At 43.2% G+C, this 24,966-nt stretch overlaps 1 non-coding gene across 1 annotated transcript; it reads left to right on the top strand.

The window, feature by feature from the left end:
• The first annotated feature begins 19,799 nt into the window (after positions 1-19,799).
• LOC112438566 (U7 small nuclear RNA) lies at positions 19,800-19,860 on the top strand. The gene has a single exon (XR_003026972.1). It is a non-coding gene; the product is annotated as a U7 small nuclear RNA (small nuclear RNA).
• Positions 19,861-24,966: the final 5,106 nt, after the last annotated feature.

Consider the following 24,966-nt stretch of genomic DNA (forward strand, 5'->3'; position numbering starts at 1 on the left):
TGTGATTTGAACTCAAGCCTGTCATGCTCTAAGCAAAGTCAATGCTCCCTCTACCACACCACCCTGGACTCTGGAGTCCGCACCAAACTGGGCTAGTGCTCCTGGCATTTGAGGCCTGGGGAGAGGTTCCCTAGGACTTGACATTAGGCTCTAACCCAGAGCCTGGGGCCCTGCTGCCTGCTGTCAGCCTACCCTGATGTCCATGCTCTGCCCATTGGAGTGCCCATCTAGAGTTGAACATGTTCCCTTTGCCCTTACTCTCCCAGAGAACAGTAGTAGTTCCATAGCACAGTCCCTCCCAGGCAATTTCATTCCATTGCTATGAACTGGTTCCTGCTGGCTGTATCCCAGCATATAACACAGCTGAGCGAATGCCTAGTCTATGACCCTGTTGAGTGAATGGAGCTGTTGCTGCTACCCTCGCTGTTACCCCTGGGCACCTCTGCCCAGGCAGAAAGCACAGGAAGCTGCGGCAGTGTCAGTCTCAGCATGCTGCCTGAAAAGACGCCCTCTCTCTTGCCCTCCCCTCACCACCCCAGAACTGAGTGCCAGATCCAAGCCAATGGCGTATTTTCTGGGATAGCATTCTAAAACAAGTACAGTATCAGCAGAGCATTCTAAAACAACTACAGTATCAGCAGGAAGGAGACAAGTTTAGGGAACTAGGGTAGGTGGAGGATGAGCCCCCAGAGTTCCTGGGCACTAGGCATCAAATAGGAGACAGGAGAAAAGAGAGATAAAGTGAGGAGAGCAACATAAAACCAGAAGAGATGAAGGAAGGTGGAGAAAGGGCTTGAAAGTTCTGCTTGAAGTCTGACTCCCAGTAACTCTGAGTTCTTTAAGGGTTTTCATGTGATCTCACTAAATGGTGTGGATCTACCTGAGCAACAGGACCACCTGGTTCCCCAGAACTTCCCAAGGCTCCAAGCATGTTCCTCACTGCCATATGGGCTGTGGCCTCCCCAAGCATGTTCTTCTCTAGGTGCTGCCTCCAGATAACAGTTTCTAACATCTGGCCTCAGTGTGAGATACCAAGGCCCTTTCACAACAGGCACATAATTTTTTCTGTAAAGACATCATGGGTCTAAAGAGCTTGGGATACTTGGATCTACCACTGGACATTCCCCTGGCATGGATTCTGGCAGGAAAGACTCAGGCTGGGCGATAGTCCAGGGCAGACAGTGCTGGCTGGAGTCCCAGTTCCCTGACCTGGCCCACTGCCCTCTTTGGCTATCAGACAACGTTCACAGAGTCTGCAGACATCTGTGTGCCCATAGGAACAGCTAGGGAGCTGCAGGATCTGGAGACACAAGAGGTTCCCCTTTGTCTCCTTCTGTCCTCACTAATGGCCCTTCCCAGCACAGCAGCTGGGTGTTTGGGAAGGGAGTTGGGGGAGGGATTGGCCTCTGACCAGAGGAATACAAGGCTGCCCTTAAAGAGGTGGCCCAGCTGTTGTGAGTGAACACACAGGTGCACATTGGTGGCTTTGACCCTCATGCACACTCTGGTCCCTGGCCAAGGTAAGGGCTGTAAAATGTAGCCAGGCCAGGGTAGCCCTACCCACATTTTTGGAGGACATGCCAATTTGGCTCCCAACCCTGTGTCACTGCTAGGATGTGATCCCCAGAAGGCACAGTAATTCCCACCACATCCACTGAACTCTTGGCATGATCCAGTGAAGCTTACACATGGTATCCATCTGTCGGCATTGTCACATAACATGCCCATCCACATGGGCAGTTCTCCTTCAGTGTCTTTGGACTTCTCCATGATACTCATTTCATTTGATTACCACTTCCCTTGGGCAGCTCAGTCAGTCACACCACCCCACCCCTCATTCTCCCGACTCTTCTTTCCATTGTCTGCACCCCACTCTATCACCGTGTTTCCCAATACACACACACACACACACACACTCATAGTTTGCTACAAGGCCAGTATAAGTGGATTATTTTGTGCCATACATTCTAGGGGCTATTTCTGTTTTTCAATGCCCCATGATTGAGCATGGGCATGTCCCGGTAGTTCTGTGCCTCCCCGCTCCAAGTTTTGTGGCAGATTAAGAATAAGATATCCACCCCTTTCCAACCAGTCATGGATTCAGCCCCACAGTAAAGGAAACAACCTTCAGAGGTGACCCAGTGTGGATGGCAGGGCATCTTGGTTTGGTATTGACAGAGGAGGAAACTGACCTAAGAGAGGGGTTAAGTGACTTTCTCACACAATTAGTGAAAGAAGCAGAGATTGAGCCCCGATCTGATGCTTTTTTTCCCTCTACTTTTAAACCACATTATTTCTCCAGAGACAAAGCCAACAAAAGTGTGATCCAAACACCAGTGCCAGTCTGAGAACTGTTCGTTAGTGGTCCGTGACGAAATAAGGAGCTTGCGCCAGAATGTAAATCAATTCACTACTTGCTTCATCAACAATCTTGCTGTGAAAATAAAATGTCAGCTGAACTAAACAGCATGCTTAGTGATTGCTGATTTACATTGGCACAAACTCTCTAGCTCAATGCCGTCCCTGTGTCCAGCAGCCCTGGTGCTGATGACTGTCCAACATGAGGTGGGATCTACTGCAGAACTGTGCCTCACCTTTTGTGTAAGAGGAATGGGTTGTGATAGAGGCTGGAGTCACGGGTCACATGGTTATGTTTAATCACAGCCCCTCAGGACTGAAAATAGCTCTGCACAGCCAAAACTAGTTCCTGTCTGCCCGAACCCAACCCTATAGATAGGGGCTACTCAAAGACCCAGACTGCAAGCAGTTTGTTGCCTTTGTGCATGAAAGTTTCGGTGCCTATCATGTGGCTGTTCCAGTCGTGGGTCTGTTGACCCTCAAGTCCGTTTCTAGCTTTTTGCCTGCTCTGCTTTGTATGGTAGGGGGTCTAACCCCTTCAGGCTCTTTCCCAGGCTGACTTCCCGCTGGGTCTAGCCAATAGGAGGCACTCACTGGAGGAAGAAGGGGGAAAAGAAAAAAGAAGCCAGATAATTTCTTTCCCCTGCTTCTCTGTGCCCCAGAGTGACCAACTTGTCCCAGTTTGTCCAGGACTCTTCTGGTTTCAGCACTGAGAGGCCAATGTCCCAGGAAGCCTTGAAAGTATCTCTGCTTCAAGCAGTTTCTCCTTCAAGGCTGAATCTCTTCTGTGGCTCCAGCCCCTGCTGGTGGCCCCTCCTTCTCTGTCCCAGAGATTGCCACTGTGATTCTAGCTTTCACTGGGTGATCCCAGCCCCTGGCTCTGTACCACTGTCCCCTCCCTTTGTCCCTCCAGCCTATGGGTGTTAGCAGCTTCCTGCTACTATTAATGTCCAGGTTGCCTCTTCAATCCATTTTGGTTTCTTAGGTCTTCCCTGAACTGTGTCACCAATTTCAGGCATTAAATTCTCACTGTTTTTTACACTTGAAGTGGTTTCTGTTTTACTGCTTAGATTCTGACAATAATACTTACTTTATAGTGTTATCATGAGGATTAAATTAGTTAAATAAACCACTTACAGCATTGCTTGGAACATGGTAATTGCTTGTTAAATGTGAACTGCTGTTATTATTAGTGTAGTGCGAAATAACATTTACCACACGCTTGCCACGTGCCAGGCTAATCACTTTACACCCATGATCGTATTTAAGCCTTACAACCCTTCTACCTGGATGAACGTTGTTCTTGAGCTCATTGTTTAGGCAACCTGTTTGCATTTCACACCCAGAAATTCCCAGGCTCTTCTGAACCACTCCCCTTAGTGAATTCAACCATGTTTCTTATTTACTGAGCATTCTCTCAGGCTTTCAGGACACAAATAGGAATGAAATGGTAACAGGGGATACAGTCTAGTGGGAGAGACTGGTATGTCAGCCAGTTGATTCATCCAAGCAGAGGGCAGTGCAACCCAGAGATAGCAGCAGTGTGACAAAGTAAGGAAGAGCCTGAGCTCTGGGGTTGGGCTGCCTGGGTTTTGACCTAGGCTCTGCATCTACAAATTAATACATCTACATCCACCTATCATAAGGTAGGGAAGTCATTTTTAAACTCTATGTGCCTCAGTCTCCTCACTTGGCAAAAGTACTCTTTTTAGCATACCTATCCCAAAGGGGTTATTTTAAGGATCAATGAGTTAATATTTTTCAAGTGTTTAGAATATGCACTAAATGCAATATCTTTCTTAAGTGAAAATAAAATTAATAAGCTGAACCAATTTTAGGGGAACCCAGAGGATGGTGTCACTTGATTCTGCCTACAAGCATTCAGGAAGGCTTCACAAAGGAGGTGACATTGGAGTGGGATCTTAAAGAAGCAGTGGAAGTTTTCCAGATAAAGAAGAAAGCATCTCAAATCATCGGAAAGGCATGTGCAAAAAAGGCACAGAGTCATGAAAAAGGCTGGTATGACTGGGGAGTAATGAGAAATGAGTAGCTGGAATTTGGTGGCAGGATATGAGGCTCAACATTTAGTTTTGGATATGTTGGACAAGATCTTGAGTGTCATGCTAAGGAATTCAGATTTAATTCAGAGGAAAGGAAGGGAGAGCCAACAAAGGACTTTAAGTTTGAGAGAGTAAAATAATCAGCTTTGTTTTGTGGGCATTTCATTCTCATGACAGTGTAAATTTAAAGCTGAAAAACCTGCTCAGGTGTAATAAAAAATATAGTAAAATCAAGTAACCCCAATTGGAACAACCTAAATGTCTATCAACAATAGGATGGATACATTGTGTGTTATATTTGCACAGTGGAACACTATGCAACAGCACTGATAATGAATTACTGCTACGTGCAAAGGACATGGATGAATCTCTCAAGCCTAGTATTGAGCAAAAAAACAAAAACAAAAACAAACAACCCCCCCCACACACACAGACACACAAAAGGGTGCATCCTGTATTATTCCATTTATATAAAGTTCAAAAACAGGCAACACTAATCTATGCCATTAGAAGTCAATGGTTATCTCTGAGTGAGGAATAGTGATAGAAAGGGGACCCAAGTAGGGTTTCTGGGCTGCTAGTAATGTTCTCTGTCTTGAATTTGCCCTGGGTGCTGGTTTCATAGGTGTGCTCACTTTATGATCAAATTCAAGACACAGAACACTTGCACTGTAAACCAAAAACAACATGCTTTTTAGTGACATATAGTGTACATATGCAGACAAATCACTTACTGTTTCAAAGTACAAGTGGAGAATATTCAACCCTGCAGAGATCCAACCGACCTTTGACCACAGTGGGATATGAGGATCCATGAACACAGATGCCTATTACAAAGCAGCTGCCCCAAAAGAGAGAGTTTTTCTTTTAGGTATTTCCAGGTGACCCCAATATTATGCTTCTAGATGAACTCAGCTACAATTGGTTGGTCTGCATCATCACCTGTGTTTCTGAAGTTCAAATTTCAAGGACTTTAAACATTGCCTCTAAGGAGAGACAAAGGGGACCAGGATTTGGGAAGGAAGTCAAGGGAAACTCTAGTCTTATCTATAATGGTTTAAGTCCTTACAAGGAGAAGTGTGTTTTAGTCAGGTGTTTATTGTATAGTTAACACTAAACTTGAAAAAAACCTATAGCTCTACCTAGTCATTACATGATAATGAAAAGTAGCAGATATTACTTAATCAGGATTGAAAATTACTGGACCTGGCTTATCGTTATGTTAAATTAATGGCTTGCCTGTATACGTTCTTTTTTGATTGACCTTCATGTGAGAAAGGTTGATGGTGTTGGGGACAATTTGCAGATGAGAAAACTGAAGATTTGAGACATTATGTGCGTGGCTCCTGGGCAACCATTTATTAATAGTAGAAAACAACTATCATCACCCTAGTCCAAGCCACCATTATCTCATGCTTGGACAACTACATAGTTTACTAGTTGTTTCCCTAGATTTACTATGTTTCCTAATATGTTTTCTACACTGAAGCTAGAGTGATGTTTTAAGAATGCCATGTTACCCTTTGACTTTTTAATTTTTTATTCTTTTGTAGAGACAGAGTCTTGCTATCTTGCCCAGGCTGCTCTTAAACTCCTGGCCTCAAATGATCCTCCCACCTTGGCCTGCCAAAGCACTGGGATTACAGGCACCTTTTATTTACTAAACTCTTCAATGGCTTCCTAGTGATCTTAGGGTAAGGACTCAAAACATCAGCAGGACTTTGTAGGCCCATGATGGGTAGGCCCCACATGTGTATCTCTCCAGCCCCATCTCACACCATGTTCCTCCTTGTTCTTTATGCTCCAGCCACATTGAATTTTCAGTCCCAGAAACTTGCTATACCCCTTCCAACCACAGGGTCTTGGCATATGCTGCTCCCTTTGATGTGGATGTTCTAAAATTTATTAGTTTGGCATCAGTCATTTTCCGTTCCTCCAGCAAACACCTGTTAACAGGTGGACCTACCTAAGTTAGGAGCCCAATTCTCCTTGTTTCCCTTTGTGTTACTGCAGTTTGAAGCTATTTTAGTCTTTTCAAGGAAAAAATGATCCCAAAGGGACTTAAAATAACAAAGCAAGTGATTGTCAATTATGTTACTTTGAAAGGCAAATTTTGGAAAACAAAAAGCCACCCTTTGAAGAACTGTAAACATTAAAACACAATTAATAACAATAGAAGGCAATATCATCTAATGGTTTAGAAAACAGGCACTGGGGCCAGTGCAGCGGCTCACGCCTGTAATCCCAGCACTCTGGGAGGCCGAGGCAGGCAGATCACGGGGTCAAGAGATCGAGACCATCCTGGCCAACATGGTGAAACCCCATCTCTACTAAAAATATAAAAATTAGCTGGGTGTGGTGACGCGCGCCTGTAGTCCCAGCTACTCGGGAGGCTGAGGCAGGAGAATCGCTTGAATTCGGGAGGCGGAGGTTGCAGTGAGCAGAGATTGTGCCATTGCACTCCAGCCTGGGTGACAGGGTGAGACTCCGTCAAAAAAAAAAAAGAACACACATTGGCTTCAGACAAGCCTTGGCTCTGTGAAATCCTCTCTGACTGTGTGACCTTGGGCAAGTTACTTCAGCTTGCTGAGTTTCCACCACTGTAAAATGGAGACAATAGCAGAACTCACCCAAGAGGATGGTTTTGAGGATCCAATGACAGGATATATTTGATCACTTAGCTAAGTGCCTGGCACACTATAAATCTTCAACAAAGTGAGGTTACTCTAATAATTATTATATGAGAACACCTAAAAGTTTCTTCCACTCAGGCTATGAAGGCAACTGATAAAAGCAGGACAGAAAATGACATGTTCAGGAATAGCAAAAAATAAAAACAAAAACAAAAAAACTTCTTATAAAGGGCCAAAAGATGTCAGTTAACGAGCCAGGCACTGTGGCTCACACCTGTAAATACCAACATTTTGCGATGCTGAGGTGAGATCACTTGAGCCCAGGAGTTCAAAACCAAACTGGGCAACATAGTGAGACGTCGTCTCTACAAAAATTTAAAAATTAGCTGGATGTAGTGGTGCACCCCTGATCCCAGCTACTCGGGAGGCTGGGGTGGGAGGATTGCTTGGGCCCAGGAGGTCGAGGCTGCAGTGAGCCGTGATCGCCCCACTGCACTCCAGCCTGGGTGACAGAGAAAGACCCGTTCTATTTATATAAAAGAAAAAAAGAAAGGACGTCAACGGATTTCACTGTTTAAATAAAGAGGACATTCATTCGACTGAGGAGTGGTTAGGAGCAAGCTTTCTTAGCCTCTCAGATCCTTAGCTTCCTTTTCAATACAAGAGGCTCTAATCCCAACGTCACAGGTTGTTGTAAATTAAGTTTGCACCTCGTCATGCTTGTAAAGCACTTAGCATGACACCTGGCACATAGTAAGCGCTCAATAAACAGTAGCTGCTGTTCCCACCGATGTTGCTGCTTTTATTCTTCTTGAGCCAGAGCCTTTGCAGCCCTTAGTGTCCAGTAAAGGCTGCTGTGGTTAAAGCTCCGGGTGCATCATCGAAACCGGTTCTCAGGCTTCTAAATTCTGTGTCAAGTGAACTTCTAGGCCATTTAAAACACAAAGGCAAGGCGAGGGGGCCCCAAAAGTGCCCCAGATTTTCAAAGGGAACGCCGGCGCCTAGAAAGTTGTGATGCCCCGGGCATTCAGGGTAGCGCGGTGGGGAAGCCCGCGCCTCTCGGCTCAGACTCAGGCCGGCCGTCTCGGGGGGCGCGGCCCAGACCACCGACGCGCCTGGCGGGGGCACGAGCCGCTGGGCGTCCACTCTGCCTGGCCCCGGAGGTGTTCCCAGGTACCCGAGCCTCGCGGCGTTTTCAAGTGCTGGCTGTGAAGCTTGAAAAGGACCCGCCGCTGGGCCGGGCGTTTTGTGTTTGCCAAACAAAGCATGAAGGCAGAGTGAGTAAAGGGGGCGGACCCGGCGCGGCACAAAGGCCGGGGGCGGGCCCGGGCTGGGGAAATACAGTTCAGTGGGCCTGAATTGATACGCTCAGCCCCTAAAGCCCCGGGCTGGGCGATCACAGGGCATGAAGGCCCAGCAAAGAGCACTCTGCTGCATTGATCCAATCCCGAGCGAGCAAGCGAGAGGCTTCGAAAGGGGAGGCGGGCAAGGACCGGAGGGGGGCATACAGGGGTCTGTAGGAGCCGCTGGCCGCAGTTAGGCACTTTTCTTAGAAATGAAGGAATCTCCTGGACTGGGCGAGGGCCCTCCAGATGGAGCCTGTCCTCGAACCCAAGGGGCCAGGGTAGGAATGTCTCCTCCATTTCTATGGGAAGCAAGCACGCTGCGGGGTCACCCACGACAAAGATGTTCTCTCTTCCTGTTCTGGAAAAAATGCAGGGCGGGGGGTGGGGGGGGCGGCTGAACGTTCTCTAGGGCCCTCCCCCCCACCCCCCGTATTCTGTGAGTCTGGAGATGCACAGATGACTCTGGTCCTGCACCAGGCACACACCTGGCACCTACACAGTGTCTGCCATTGTTTATTATTGGAGGGAGGGACAAATTGGATAGATGGTGGGAAGGACACATGCATAGATGTGTGGTTCAACCAGATGGGTTCTGATCCCTTAGTTATTTTCTAATTCACATTTTTGACTGGGTGGTTTTGTCTCATATGAACATGGTTATGGAAGTTTTGTTTTTTCTTTGTACCTTCCTGTGTTTTCCAGATCAATGAACATGTTCACAAATTTTATAATAAGAAAAAAATCGATAAGCATTGTTTAAAATAGAAATAAAACAGACAAAAGGAAGAAGTGTCAGAGATCATGACCATGTAATAATAATGATGCTATCGTACACATTACCCGTAACCAACTATTCTTCAATGCTTATATCGCACACATTGCTTTTCACAGTCACCCCATACTTAATACAGGACCCAGCACACGATACTTAATAAATGGCTGGATTTGCTCCTGCATAGTGGCAGGCTGGTGGAATCCAATGCCTTTGAACAAATGAAGTAGCTGAGGTTCTAAGAAGCTAAGTGTTGCAGCCAGGAATGAATCTGCCAAATGCAAATCCAGGCCTCCTTCCCCAATGCCCCATAGAATCCTGAAGGGCTTCTCCAAATACAGGCTATTTTATTTCACTCTTCTGTGTTCATTTCTGGACTATGAGGCCCCAGATTTCCTTTCTGAAGACAAGGTTTGTTTGTTTTTGTCGTAATGACACACTCGGCATCATTAAGTGTCCGTGAAGAGGAATCTTTTAGTTGCATTAGAAACGTGGTTTGTGACCACTGAGAGCCTTGGGAAACGAAGCTCTCCTAGCAGGAAGAGGCAGGCTGCTAATGAAACGGCTTTCTGGGGGCGGAGTTTCTGCATTCTCTTAGGGCAGACTTGAGCATTATTGCCAAGGAAAAGCTTAGGCCATGTCTGAACTACACACACTGTGATTTGTGAGTATAAACAGTTCGGATCTGAGCAAAGCAGTTCTTACCCAGAAAGACTTTCTCATTCCTAGCTTCTTTCCTTGGTTTGTAAATTGTAACTGATACAAAATACTTTAAACTCGGCCTTGATTTGAAGTTTACTGAGGGAATCAGGCCAACTAATTGAACAAGAATATACTTTTTGAAGTTAAGTCAGCATTGTTTAAGCAGTTTTATTTGAGATCCTTCAAACAGGTTTGCACCATAATTTATTGCAATTCCTTTTTTAAAAATTTATATTGATATCAATTTTCTTGCTTGAAAGTATTATTTTCCTGTATTATATTGTCAGTCAGAACATTCATCATAGAAATAGATATCAATCTACTACTTTATTTTTTAATTTGACTCTTACACGTGGTTTTGTGAAATTCTTAAACCTCACATGAAATATTTTGCTTAAAATTGCATCATGCAGATCCATACTGATTTAGCCCATCTGTTTTGATGAAAAATTTCTTGGCTCTAGTAGGAAAGAGGGCATGGATATTTCCTTGCAATATCTTCCCCTCACTTAAAACCCTACGAATGAAATAAGATCTCAGGATTGCATGAGATAATTTACATACTAATTAGGTTGCATGGTGTAGTTAGAGAGAGAGAGAGAGAGAGAGAGAGAGGCTCTGGATGCTAACATGGCTTCAAACTAGTGTGATTGTAAGTTGCTTATCCTCCCTATGTCTCAGTTCACTCATCAGTCAATCACTGAGGGCCATTAAGAGGATAAAATGAGATATGATTGAAAAGAGCCTGGCATAGTAAGTGCTCAAGAATTTGTTTTCATGTTTTTCCCTATTCACAACAGCCTTTAACATCCTCCTTTGTAAAAAAGAATTGATTTCCTCACCTGTAAAATTGGGATAGTGACGCAATAAGAGTAACATAGTGCAGGATATTGAGGAAGAGCATAGATTCTGAACTCAGACTGAGTTCACATCTCAGCCACATTACTAGTTCTGTGACTTTGGGCAATTAAATCAATCTTCTTGCTCCTCATTGTCCTCCTGTGTAAAAAGGGAGCGGTCAGGGGCTCGTTGTAGTACCCATGACCCGGGGTAGTTGCCAGTATTCAGTGAATTAATGCACTCAGTATAGATCTACCTAAACTTCTTCTGCATGGCTTACTTTTGCAGCCTGTGAAAACCTGCAGATCCCTTTTCAGAATAACATTTTTAAATACATAAATGCAATACTTTGGATTACAAAGGGAAAACTAGTTATAATGAAATCAAGTTATTGACATATTTTTGAAACAAATTTGTGATATACATGCTTCCTCAGTAGCATATTGAATAAATAACAAGATTTAGCACTCTGTCTAATATCTACCAATATTTCAAAGCAATAAGGAAAGTAAGTGGTATTGTGAGATAACTACAACAACTGTAATGTACTGGAAAAGTAGCTGTGATATTTCTACTGGTAATAAAGTCACAGGTATTGCAAATATGACTTTGGTTTGTTGCCTACATTCATAATGGAAGGAAAGGCTTGCTTTCATTTAGAGGTTAGTGGAAGTTAATTTTCTAATTTTGTTGTAATTTTTCCCATCTAAGTTTATGGACACCAGATTAAGAACAAAACTCTGATTAGTACAATGCATGCTAGCTATTATTACATCAGAGACGTCATGTGGATTGGGTAAAATAATGAATGTGATGGCCATTGCAAACATCAGGCATTTAATACATGGAAGATATTTCAGTTGTTTGCAACTGTTATATTTCATGAAAGCAGTCATAGACAATATATTTTTAAAATAGGCATAGCTGTATTTTAATAAAATTTTATTTACAAAACTAAGCAGCTGGCAGGCTTGTTTGGCCCATGGACCATAGTTTGCTGGACCTTGTATTAAAGCATTCTTTCTTTTTTTTTTTGTTATACTTTAAGTTCTGGGATACATGTGCAGAACATGCAGGTTTGTTGCATAGGTATATATGTGCTGTGGTGGTTTGCTGCACCTATCAACCCGTCATCTAGGTTTTAAGCCCCACGTGCATTAGGTATTTGTCCTAATGCTCTCCCTCCCCTTTCCCCACACCACCACAGACCCCGGTGTATGATGTTCCCCTCCCTGTGTCCATGTGTTCTCATTGTTCATCTCCCACTTATGAGTGAGAACATGCGGTGTAAAACATTGTTTCTTGAGGAATATTGTATGCAACTTGAAACATTTCAACTTATCATACCTTGTCAAATACTTGACACAGGACTCAACTGGGAAATGCTGTGAACATCCTTTATAAAAACCAGAAAAATTGGTTTTTCTAATGATAAATGATAGGCAAATGATAGCTAATCAAATTAAATTGAATTTACTTGGTCTGTTACCTACTATAATGTCTAGAACTGCCTTGTCTATGAAAACACAGAGAAACGTAAAGCCAGTAACAATGATAATATTCTGAGTAATTAGAACCAGCAGCACGTTAATATGTGGGAAAAGTAAATGACATGGAAACCATGCATGACAATATTACCTTGTACCTGGAGCTTTCTCCAAAGGGTTGTAACTACCCTGCAGCTGTTGCTTGCTTGCTACACTGTAGGTTTTCAGTATATACTTGTCAGTTGATTGACTCTCCTGATGAGTCTCCAAGGAAGAAGAGAAGCAGGCATATATTCATTTGGAAATCTTGGTATTTCTACTGTGTAGACAGCGTTCTAGTATTTCTAGGACTGGAGGAAGGAAGGCAAAACAAGGTGAGATAGTTTAGGGTTCAACAGAATGGAAAAGGTAAGGTACTGGGATGGCTGCTGTTCAGATACAAACATTTCATGGTGGCCGGGGGCGGTGGCTCATGCCTGTAATCCCAGCATTTTGGGAGGCCGAGGGAGGCAGATCACCAGAGGTTGGGAGTTCAAGCCCAGCCTGGCCAACATGGAGAAACCCCATCTCTGCTAAAAATACAAAATTAGCTAGACATGGTAGTGAATGCCTGTAATCCCAGCTACTCAGGAGGCTGAGGCAGGAGAATCGCTTGAACCCAGGAGGCAGAGGTTGCCGTGAGCCAATATCACACCATTGCACTGCAGCCTGGGCAACAAGAGCAAAACTCCATCTCAAAAAAAAAAAAGAAAAAGAAACATTTCATGGCAACAAACATTATTGAGCAACTACTGAGTGCTGGGTGCTAGGATGAGATCGAAGGGGGAAAAATTACCAGTGGATTTTGCTTCTCCTACAAAAAGTTAAGTCATGTATCTATAACAGAGAAAGTGGCTGTGTTAAGGAAAGTGAGAGAACAGCTCAGAACTAGAGATGTTAAACATTCCAGCCAGCTGTGGAAGTCGAGTATCTGGAACTAATATCTTTCGGTGTCTTTGTTTCTGGCCCCAATGCCATCCATTTCCTTTTTTCCTGTTTTATTTAGCACTTGCCTTCAACTGGCGGAAAAAAAAAAAAAAAAAAAAAGCTTCTTGTGCAAAAGTCACTGAGACATTGTAAACGAAAGGGCCCACATCATTTGTGTGCATGGTTGGACCCAAAACTGGCTTAGACACAAACACAGCAGATTATAGGCAGCCCCCACTGTATAACTTTTGGAAGATCCCATTCATGGGGTAAAAAGAACATTCCAAGGCTTCAGTCCAGGTCCCAACACTAGAAGCTGCCTTTAGCCATAGAAGTCATCACCAATGATTTCTGCTTTCTCTACTTGTTGGGGTGGGAATATTCCTACTGCATCTGCCAGGGTAGCATGGCAGAGCTAAGCTACAACCCTGGAAGAATGTTTTTGTAGGTATCATGTTATCTGGAGTCTTGAGTTTTATAGATGCCAAGTCCTACCTGTTCTATTTTCTTAAGCTGTTGGGCCTGCCCCTATACCACACAGCTGGCACCCCTAAGGAAGTACGCGAGGGAGTTCATCTCAGTCAACCAGGCACCATTCAGATCTTTGGTCCTGAGCCATTTTTTGCTCTGCACTAATTTCCAGTATTTCTGACTTCTACCCTCATTTTTCATTGGCAGTCTCACCTTTATCCTACATTCCTCATGTTCAGTATTGCTTCCCCAGAAAACATCATTGGCTCCCTTTTTTTACTAGTATCTAAACTCCCTTATCCTGTGGAGATGGGGCTTGATGAGGCTCTCATAGTGCCAAGAGTTGTTTGTGAGAGTATCCTGTGTATAGCTACAAAGGATGCTCAAATTGAGATGGTGTGCAGAGAGGAGAGGCAAGTGGGAACTCAAGGTCAATAAAGCAGAGAAAGGCATGAAAATGTGTCAGGAAGCTGGGTAGGCCATGAGGGGCAGTTATTGAAAGTCAAGCTATGCAGTTAGGGAATAGAGGCACAGTGAAATGAGAGTAAACATTAGCATATTGAAAGGTCAAGCGAGCAAGAGGACAAGTCTAGCTGGATATCTGAAATGAGCATTATGATTATTATTATTATCGAGACAGGGTCTCACTCTGTCACCAAGGCTGGAATACAGTGGTGCTATCACAGCTCACTGCAGCCTCTATTTCCTGGGCTCAAGTGATCCTCCCATCTCAGTTCCTCGAGTAGCTAGGACCACAAGCAGGCACCACCATGCCAGGCTAATTTTTTTATTATTATTATTTTTGTAGTGATGGGGTCTTGCCATGTTGCCCAGGTTAGTCTTGAATTCCTGGGCTCAAGTGACCCTCTTATCTTGGCCTCCCAAAGTGCTGGATTTATAGGTATAAGCACCACACCAAGCCCACTCAGGCATATTATTCATGGCCAATCTAATACCTCCTCCATCTATGGCATGGTACACAGGAGGACCTGATGGATTTAGACTGCCAAATGGCAAACACCACTGTATGAGGTAGGCTAGCCTACATTGTGCTAACTACCCACAATTTTAGTAATACACATTTCTATTTCGTTCTTGCTACATGTCTTACATGGGTTGCCATCTAGAAAGAGGTTGCTTACATTAATGGCTTACCAGTCATTAAATGCTCTGGCCTAGGAGTAACTCACATCACTTCTGCTCATGGTCCATTGGCCTGAGCTAATCCTATGGTCCTGCCCGTCAATACTCCATGAGCGCTAATTTAGCCACAGGCAGCACTCAGATGATATCCATGGCTACACCAGGGCCTTGACATTGACATAGTCCCTCCATGAATGGCACTTTGTCCAGGTTCACTCCAGCTCCACACTTGGGTCTTGGACAGTAAAACTTCCAATACAACAGCCCATCTGCTGGCCACATATAACATTACTCTATGGGAAAACAAACTCTGGATTTTAACAAGCCATCTCACAAATAGACCTTGAAAGCTTGCCTATTAGTAAGTTGGAAACGGCCTTAGTGATCCTAAGCCTAGGATGATCATGTGGCAAAATTGTGCCACATGGGAGCAATGACAATTTGTAATAACCTCTTTCTCCCATGGTCCCTCTCCCAGTGAATGGCACCACCATGTACCCAGTTGTATAAGCCAGAACTCTCTCCTGCCTTCTTTGCCACCAATCTCTCCCTCATCCACTATGCTGCAATCCCAATGGACTTTCTTTTTTTTTTTTTTTTTTTTTTTTTGAGACAGAGTCTCACTCTGTCACGCAGGCTGGAGTGCAGTGGCGCGATCTCGGCTCACTGCAACCTCTGCCTCCTGGATTTAAGCTATTCTTCAGCCTCAGCCTCCTGAGTAGCTGGAATTACAGCTGCGTGCCACCATGCCCAGTTAATTTTTGTATTTGTTAGTAGAGATGGGGTTTTGCCATGTTGGCCAGGCTGGTCTCGAACTCCTGACCTCAGCCGATCCACCCGCCTTGGCCTCCCAGAGTGCTGGGATTACAGGCGTAAGCCACCGCGCCCAGCCCCGGTGGACTTTCTTCTGTTGCTTATATACTCCAAGCTTGTTCTTGTTTCCAGTCTTTGTATTTGCTGTTCTTTCTGCCTGGCATACATTTCCAAACTGCCTTTAATATTAATTTAGCTATCCCTTACCTTTAGGAATGTAGATGAACTCACCATCATTGGTTAGTGACTCAGGGCCAATCACTAGAATGGAAGCTCTCTGAAAGCAGGGACTACTGTGTACCCTTTGGAATTTAGTAAGGGCTCAATAAATGCATGCTGACTGGATGAATGCCATAGTGAGTCACCAGTGAAGGCAGTACGGAGTGCCTCTTTTCACTCTCATACTCTTGGGTGTCATGTATGACCTGTTTCACTTTACTGCCAGTTGGGGCAGTGCAAGGGTACAAGTGACTTCACAGAGTTTCCTTCCATGCTTTTGCCCCACTCCTTTGGGTGGAGATTTCAGACTCAGGAGCAGCTTCAGTGTTTTGTTTGTTTGTTTTGATTTGTTGTTGTTGTTGTTGTTGTTTGTTTTTTTGGTGTGTTTTTGTTTTGCCTCGTTTTGTTTTGTTTGTTTGTTTGTTTGTTATGCCTATGTCTGGTTGGCTAATAAGGTACCAGTGCTCTGGAAATGACAGACTGAAAACCTGTTCTATTATTTCTTCTGTGAAATTTTCTTTTGATATAATCATTTTGGGATCATGCACATTGTTTCAAGTACACATCTTCTAGTAGGTTGAGTTCAATGTCTGTCTCTTCCCCTTCCCTCATCCCCCACCTCACACCCACCAGACTGTAAACTACATAAAGGCAGGAATTGTGTCTATTTTTGTTTATCACTCTATTCCCAGCATCCAAAAGTAAGGCTGGCACAGAACTAGTAAGCATTCAACCAATATTTGTTGAATTGATTAATGAGTCCAGAGGTGGGTTACCCCTCACTCCTAGTTTATAAACCATGTTATATACAGAAGAGAAATCCTCTTTATTTGAGCTATGATCACTGGACACCAGACTTATTTAGTTAAGGTTGATCAAGCTGTACTGAAAGGACTTCACGTGGCAAGACAGGCTGAGCTCACTTTGGTTATCCCATATGGGCCACTGGGAAGTGTCACTGGGATCTTAGAGAACAAGAATCCCAAATAACTTTAAACACATTAAGATTTATATATGGCCGAGGTGGTGGCTCATGTCTGTAATCCCAGCACTTTGGGAGGCCAAGGTGAGCAGATTGCCTGAGCTCAGGAGTTCGAGACCAGCCCGGGCAACATGGTGAAACCCTGTATTTACTAAAAATACAAAAAATTAGGTAGGTGTGGTAGTGCAGGCCTATAGACCCAGCTACTCAGGAACCTAAGAGGCTGAGGTGGGAGGATTGCTTGAGCCTGTGAGGCAGAGGTTGCAGTGAGCCAAGATTTTGCCACTGCACTCCAACAGGAGTGAGACCCTGTCTCAAAAAAAAAAAAAAAAAAAGTTAGATACCTCCTCCTATGATAATGATAGTGATTGCAAAAGTAATAATAACAATAACATTAAGTATCATTTATTGAGTGCTTATCATTTAAGGTGCCAAACTCCTTGCTAAGAGCTTTGCATGCATTGCCTCATTTAATCTTAAGAACAGTATGAGTTCCTTCCTCTCCATGGCCTCAGTTTCTCCTGCAAGTAAGCAAGACACAACCCAATGGCAGAGGGCAGAGAGCTGAGAAGGCAATAGCCAAGAGCTGCAGCAGAAAGATTCTCTGCTCCCCAGGAGCTGGTGACCGATTCCTTTGTCTGGCTTTGTTAATGAATTCCTTAATGCTGAAAGTATTAAAAATACATTGTCAATCTATTCAGTGCTGCCAAAAGGAAATACGTCCATTTCCCACTTACCATATTGGAGTTACTTCAAACATAATTCCTATATATTCCACTGGGAAACTATTTATTGAATAAATTCAGAAATTAACAGTTGGGCTATTTATGCCTCCCTGGCAGGAGATAATTGTACATTGACAGGTAGATGATTTCTAGAGGCCTATGGACCTAGTGGGCAGATTTTAAGTAAATGGCCAACCTTCCCTTCCCTCCCCCCTCAGGCTCTTTCTGGAGAGAAAGGTGTGCTAGATGTGTCATGGAAACTTCCCTCTTGAACCTGCCTGTGTTTGCCCACCTGAGCCTCAGAGGTGTTTACCATATTGTGAGAGCTGTTACTGTGCTGTACACAAATGGAGCCCTCTTGTCTTCCACTTTCAGCATTTGATGAATTTGTTTTTGAGGCACCATCCTTCAGTACATTTCATTTGATTACTTTTCCCTTTGATTTACCTTTTTTCCAAAGCTTTCTCATTAGTCCTCATAGGAACCAAGACAAGGTGTACAATTTGGCAGCGAGGAAATTGGGATTTAATAAGTCCCCTGCACAATCCAGCATGTCTACAAATAATTTGTAGGATTAGGCTCCCCAGCCTCATTTGGAACTGGATGCAGCTGACCTGAATAATGAAAGTTATGAATCCCCTCCGAGCATTGCTTCATTAGAATCCCCTTACAAAATAAGAAATAAGACTCATCTCATCAGCTCGATTTTATGGCATCTGATTAGACCACTATTTTCTCAGCAGGTCCCTTTTCTTTAAACTGTTGACTATGGATGGCCTGCTGAATAGAATGAACTTTGGACCACTAAATTGCAGCATTATGGTTATTTTGTGTAATTTATGAAAAGCGGGAGAAGCCATGATCACTTACTTCTTGTTGCTAATGATATCACCATTTATCTGAACAGGTGTGGGTTTGGAATATTCCTCCCACTCCCGATACTCAACCTGGAACACTGCCCAAGTAGAGACCCCAAAAATGATATGTGGAGGTACTGACTCTACAGATGGCAAATTAAAAATTAATGGCACCTGCACAAGTCTTCATGAATGTCTACTATCAGCAGCCTTTCAGGAAGCTATGCATTTTAACTATGTTTACCTAATAAGTCCCTCTATTTGTTGTTTGACTTACAATTCAACAAATTTGGTGAAAGCCTAAGTGGGCTGTCAGTGTAACAACCTCTGTTAGTACATCATCATCTCCCTATTTTGAGATATAAGGCAAGGTGTTGAAATTATGTAGTAATTATTTCAAGCATTATGATTAAAGTGGTACAACATGCCAATCTTTTCTGGTTAGTGGGAAATCCACAGTCACAACCACATTGCAAATGTAAAAGCTATCCTAAAACAAAGGCTACCTGAATCAGTGATCTTCCAAAATAGTGACTTATAAAGGCTGCAGATTATCTCTAGATGATGGCTAGATTTGGTTTTCTCAAGCATCCAGGAGCCAAGAGACCAGTGCGGTGAAGTGGTGAGCAAAGACATGCACTTCAGAGTAAGCCAGAGCTGGCATTGCATACTAGTTCTATCAGTTGATGGCTTTGCAACCTTGGGTAAGTTTTTACTCTTCTTGAGTCTTGGTCACCAATTTGGAAAACAGGGATGCAAATGCCTCCCTCATTGGGCCATTTTAAGGGTTAAAGAAGAGAGCACATGTGAAGTGCCCTAGCACAGTGCCTGATTCACAGTAGACACTCAACAAATGTTAATGAATGTTTCCTCTAGGGGAGCAAAGCCCAGCTTTAGGGGTCAAACTTACCTGACAGACTTTCTGGTCATCACAGGACATCTCAGGACATTTCCCAAACAAAAATAGTTTTACTCAATCCTCATTTTAGAAATTAGTATTAGAATGCCTAGGGAATGGATGATAGGGCAGGTGCATGACAAACTCAGCCTGAAGTCCAAACTACAAAGGGGTTTCTTTTCTGGATGAGGCTAGGCTCAAAGCTTTTTTTGTTTATGATCTACACTGAGACATTGGACCAGCACCTTTTGTTCAAGGTGACAGTAACATAAGCCTGCTCAAATAAGTAACATTTCCCTTTGCCACTGGCTCATTTGAGTGGAATGACAAAGTTTGCTTGCATTTGTGTGGACAGACCCACACAACCCTGGCACTGATAAATATTCAGTATGTCTTTATGTTTTCACACTAAGCAGCACTGAAAAGTGGTCAACTTTTTGTTTGTTTTTTGTTTTAGAGAGACACCTGTAATCCTGCTGATGCTCATGTGCTGAAAACTATGACCGTACTCAATAAAGAAGGAGACACAGTGTTACAGCTCTTTTGGAATTAGTCTAGCAGATTTCTCAGTTTTCACTGGAAACCCTTAAAAAGGTAGAGGAGAGAGAGGTGCATGGAAGAGTGAGCACAAGAAAGGAGGCATCTTACAGTTTATAAACATCTGAACACTGGAGCTCTATCAAGATTCTGTTTCAATCTCTATTTGACCACATACGTGCTCTTTCAAAGTTCTGTGTTTGAAGTTATGTTAGTAACAACTGATGCCCATCCTGCAATGACTAATCCAATTCTCAGTGCAGCTCTCTGAAATAGTTTTGCTTTCTCTCTCTAGGTCTGTTCTATACTCCTAACTCTCCAGGAGTTTACAAGGAATAAAATCTCTTCCAAAAGCTTTCTGTTGCAACAACTGGACCATACTGAAAGCTGAGGCCCACAATTGCAATCTAGGTTAGCAGGTAATCATTGTTGGTGAGGTCCTCCCTTTCCCCAGGCTCGTGTTTGTATTGGGGAGCAGGAAATTTTTGCTAGAGCAGCACTGCCATCTCTCTACACTCCACCTGATTGGTGGGATGGACCAGAGAAATGGACATTCCCAACACAGTCCCTCCTTTCACATCTGCTCACCTGCCCAGAGGATACTTTCCACCATGCATACTGGGCTCTGCACCAAGGATTCAGCAGTGATGAAGAGGAAACTTGAACCCTTCTCTCCAGGAGCTGACACCATTTAGTGAGGAGCCAGACAAATAAATAAAGAAGGAAATGCCATTAAACGTACAGGATGACTATCACAGTGGTAAGAGGAATGAGGGAACACTCTGGGAGCATAAAGGAGGTGCATCTAACCAATTATCAAATGCATCATCATGTATCAAGTCAGAAAGATTAGATTTCATAAACCTTGCCTCTAAGCACCAACCTGATGGTCACTCTGACAACACATATATTGAGCATCCTCTCTAGGTCAGACCTGGGCTAGGAGCTGGGGGGATATAAGGAAGACTAAGACATAGCCCATGGTCTTAAGGAGCTCACAGTCTAATGGAGAAAACCTCCAAATAAACTAACACTTTCAGCATAGTGCAGAGATGGGGTCATGCAAAAAGAACTATAGAAAAACAGAGGTGGGGCCCCTAACACAGTGTGCAGGTCAGAGAAGGCTACTCCGAGGAGATTAGTCCTGAGCTGGTTCTGAAGGGATGAATAGAGCTTAGCTGCTTGAAAAATATGGACAAGGTCAGTCCAGACAGAGGGAACTTCATGGTCAAGAGTATGGAGATGAGCCTGAGCATGGAGGTTGGGGAATGAGGCTTGAGCAATAAGCAGGGGTCAGAGAATGAAGGACCTTATATGCCATTCTGGGTATAACTGGAAAACTTGGACTTGATCCTGTGTAAAATCAAATCAGATGTTGTGAGCCAGTGGGGGGCAATTCCAAAGACAGAGGTATAAGCCAGAGGGTGCCGGGCTATTACGGTCTAAGGGAGAAATGATGACGGCCTGAGCTAGGCCAGTAAGAGCAGCGAAAGAGAGCAGAGAGACACAGAGCTGTTTGGGAGGTAGATGGATGAGTGATTGATCGGCTGTGTGGCTAAGGCAGAGGAAGGAGTTTATGATGACTTCCAGTTTTCCAGTTTGTGTCCTGCCAGAATTGGAGATACAGAAGGAGCAGGGGTAGCAGAGGCAGGAAGGGAAGAATGAGCTCGATTTTGGACATGTCAAATTTGGGGTCCTTCTGGGTCATCCTGGTATGAGTGGCTCCCAAAGAAAGTGATTTTGCAGAAGAAGTGATGCTTGCTACTTGCTCTCCTTTACTGATATAAATTTGAAGAGGGGACATATAATCTGGCAATTTCAAATAGACATAGAAAAGACATCAAAGCAGCCAGGAACCAAGCATTAAGAACTCTCTCATATAGAGAGTGAGCAAATAAACCTCATCAGACCAGCAGACTCTCCCAACATACCCTGCATTTCCCTGTTTGATGTTCCTGCTATTCCAGTGCTGATGTCTAAGTAACTGTACCACGAAGTACGCTGGGAAGGAGAACAAATGGCCAAAATTGTCTCAAGATCCCCTTTTCTTTTGACATGCACTATGACTTGTGGCAAATGGAAAATAAATAAACCCAAACATAAAAGAAGAATTGCAGGCCCATGTTCTTCTCAAGTGACTTTTAAGGGGAAGCAAATGGAAATGTTCACTTTGCTCTTATTTGTATCACTTTTTAAAATAACTTTATTGCTGTAGAATTCACATACTATACAATAAAATCCTCTGATGTCACTCCTAAGATGGTATGGCTGTGAGCATGAGCACAGTCACCCTGAGATGATAGTGGTTTCAGCATGGCTCTGTTTGTCTTTTTCCTTGATACCTCTGTTAAGTTGTCTGCCTCCTTCTATTAAACTACACGAATTTCTGGCCGATTGCTCAATAATTTTTCAATAATTTTGGGGGTATACATTGCTTCACAGTTTGATCCAATTACATTTAAGCAGGGGTAGCTTTATGTCGTGATTCTTTGAGGTTTGCTCTAACCCCAAGAAAACTCCTCTTAGCTGGGCCTTTCCCTGGTTCTCTCTGATAAACAAGATTGTCTGTGGTTAGGCTTTTTGCTCTGATAGATCTATCAGCCTCCCTTAATTGCTCACCATTAGAATCTCCACCATTTTCTAGAGTATCCTTAGGCTTGAACTGCCACATACTCCTTCAAAGTCAGTTCCTTTGAGGAGAACTTCAGCTACATCTGTTCTTATGGACTGACTCTCCCCCTGGGCAAAATCTCTGAGCCACTGCTTTGAGCATTGGGAATCTCTTGCCTTGCTGGGTTGCTTCTCCCAGTATGAAACCTCTGCTCTGCAAACTAGCTGGAGTGAGAGTCATCAAGGCCCTAGTATTCTTGGCCTGTTGCACCTGGCCTATAGAGACAAGCCTAGTATATACACAAGGTCTGGGTGGAGGTAGGGAACACCCTACCTCTCAGCTGCACTCATCAGGAATTCAGCCTCTATCATTTGGAGTTGGAGAGAATGAGAAATGCTGGCAGCCAGATCCTCCTCCTGGGATGCCATATTTCTTGACTGGGATATGAGGGGAGAAAAAGCCCCATCTTCTTGACCACACTCACCCAGAGTGGAACTTCCACTAAGTTGAGCTTAGTGAGGGGCAGGTAAAAGGGAGCCACTCATGACTGAAATACCACAGACTCTTGCTGCTCTTGCTGAGATTTAGTAGGTTTTCTTGAATAAATGTTTTACTTAATGGATGCCCTTAAGGTAATTTTTAGAGACTTTGAATGACTGATTTTTTAAGAACAATTTTCACCAATTATGATGGTTTCATTGAGAAGTATGTCCACAGTGCTATTCACACTGCCATTCTAGAAGTGAAACTCTTTATTACTTTTTAATCCATTATTTGTTTGTGTTTATGTAAACAAACTATTGACTTCTGAAATATATATGGAGTATGGTTTGGGAAATAAGACCAAAAGGATATCTTGCTCTTCAGCTGGAAAAGTTCAAAAAAAGTGATGAAGAGAATAATGGAGAAAGCACACGAGCTACATGGCTTTTTCATGGTAAATGGAAAATACAAAGTGTGATCTCATAGATGACCGGGTTCCAAGCTGCATGATCCCCTTTATGCACAGAAGCATAAGGAATAAATGGATTCTAAAGTAATTTGGAATAATTTTGCACATTTAAAACTATAACCTTACCTAATGCTAGATGACGAGTTAGTGGGTGCAGCGCACCAGCATGGCACATGTATACATATGTAACTAACCTGCACATTGTGCACATGTACCCTAAAACTTAAAGTATAATAATAATAAAAAAAGAACAATGACAACAACAATAAAGAAAATACTATAACCTTGCCAGAGATACTAGCGATGTAATTTTCACAAATGTAGTAAAAATCAATCAAGTCCAATCACTTGAACAGGATACTTGTAGTCCATTCTAACTCAACTTGTGCCCAAAGAGGAAAACAAGTAGAAGGAAAAGTATGGCCTTGTTACTTACTGATTTATGATTATTGTCAAATTATTCAATTACTTTGTACCTCAGTTACCTCATTTATTTGTTGTCTGCATCAATTGAGAGAAATTACATGAAAATGCTGAGGAGTATTATATGAGAAATAAGGCCTTTAAAGCTAGGACAAGTTTCACATATCTTGAAATGACCTTATTTTATGAAGATGGAATACTTCTTCCTAAGAGGGGAAAATAAAGGAAAGCTGCTTTTTGCCTGTGAACTGAGTTTAACTCTATGAAAAAACTTCAAGAAATAACAAGGAATGTAATAATAGTACTTTCAATCGAAGCTTGGTTAATGTCAAAACTAAGATGTATTTCTTCTAAAACTCAACCAAAAGTCAATGCTGCATGGTTTAGCAATGAAGTACATGGGCTTGAGCCTGACTGCTTGGGCTTGGCTACTGGTTCAGCCACTTTCTAGCCAAGAGACCTTGGGCAAATTACATAACCTCTACACACCCCAGTACAATGAGTTTAATACCTTATGGGTTGTTGTGAGGCTTTAATGAATTAAAAGATGTAAAGATGCATGAGCAATGCCTGGCACAGAGTAAGGAAGTGTGAGTGATGATGATGACGGTAGTTGGGAGATTTGTCCTTGTTGAAAGCTGTTATCCTGCCCCAAATGAATCCTGTCAGATTTCCTAAAAATCTGCTGTCTTTCCTCCGAGAGGCATTATAGAAAGACAGTGGAGGAGATGTCTCCAATGCAAAGTCATGGATCATCAAGATGGCCAATGTGAGAAAAGTCAAATCCGTTGTTCTGGGCATCAAGTTCCTAGAAATGTTGGAACTGACAGCATGTCTGATTCAGTGATGCCATTCAAGACATTTAGCCAAGGGTGATGCTCTAGGATGGAATTAAGAGGAAAATGACAAATAAACTATGGCAACTAATCAATACATAGCCCAGTATGAAGCTAATGGTCCATTTCAAGAGCAGGAGCTGGCCTTTGCAGAGCCCGCCTTTTTTTGTGGTCAGAATTGAGTCTTGTTATAATCATGTTGAGAATTGCAGAGATTGGTACCCTGAAATCATTGACATTGCACTGTGAATATTTCTTTTCCCTTGTGTCCCTTAATAGTTAGAAAATCATATATATATAACTGTATACAGTTATTACAGTGATCCTATTTTAAT

Source organism: Pan paniscus, chromosome X (assembly GCF_029289425.2).
Source record: "Pan paniscus chromosome X, NHGRI_mPanPan1-v2.0_pri, whole genome shotgun sequence".
In the NCBI taxonomy this organism is placed as follows: Eukaryota; Metazoa; Chordata; class Mammalia; order Primates; family Hominidae; genus Pan; species Pan paniscus.